Below are 376 nucleotides of genomic sequence, written 5' to 3' on the forward strand. Positions count from 1 at the left end.
CATTTTCTTCTCCTCCTCTTTCATCCTCTTGTTTGTTATCGTCCGCGAGATATCCTGTGAGTGCTCTTTCCCTCTCGATTTACCGCTGATAAAGATATTCGAAACTTGAGATCACTTTGTCGTCGCGTGAGTCACTCGTTCCTCTTGATTTTCTTCTTGTTTTTCACACTTCTTTGCCTTTTCTCCTGGTAGTGTTTTTTTTTTCTTATCATTCCTTCTCTTCTGTCTCGTTTATTCCCTTCCATGCACAATGTCTTCTTGTCCGCTGTCCTCTGTTGTACGTAACAATGCCCAGCCATGGTGCGAAGAGGGTTTGTTTGTGGATAATAATAGCAGACGAGAGAGCAAAGGGAGGGGTGATAAGAGAATGCGCCTA

Source organism: Penaeus monodon, chromosome 32 (assembly GCF_015228065.2).
Source record: "Penaeus monodon isolate SGIC_2016 chromosome 32, NSTDA_Pmon_1, whole genome shotgun sequence".
NCBI lineage: Eukaryota > Metazoa > Arthropoda > Malacostraca > Decapoda > Penaeidae > Penaeus > Penaeus monodon.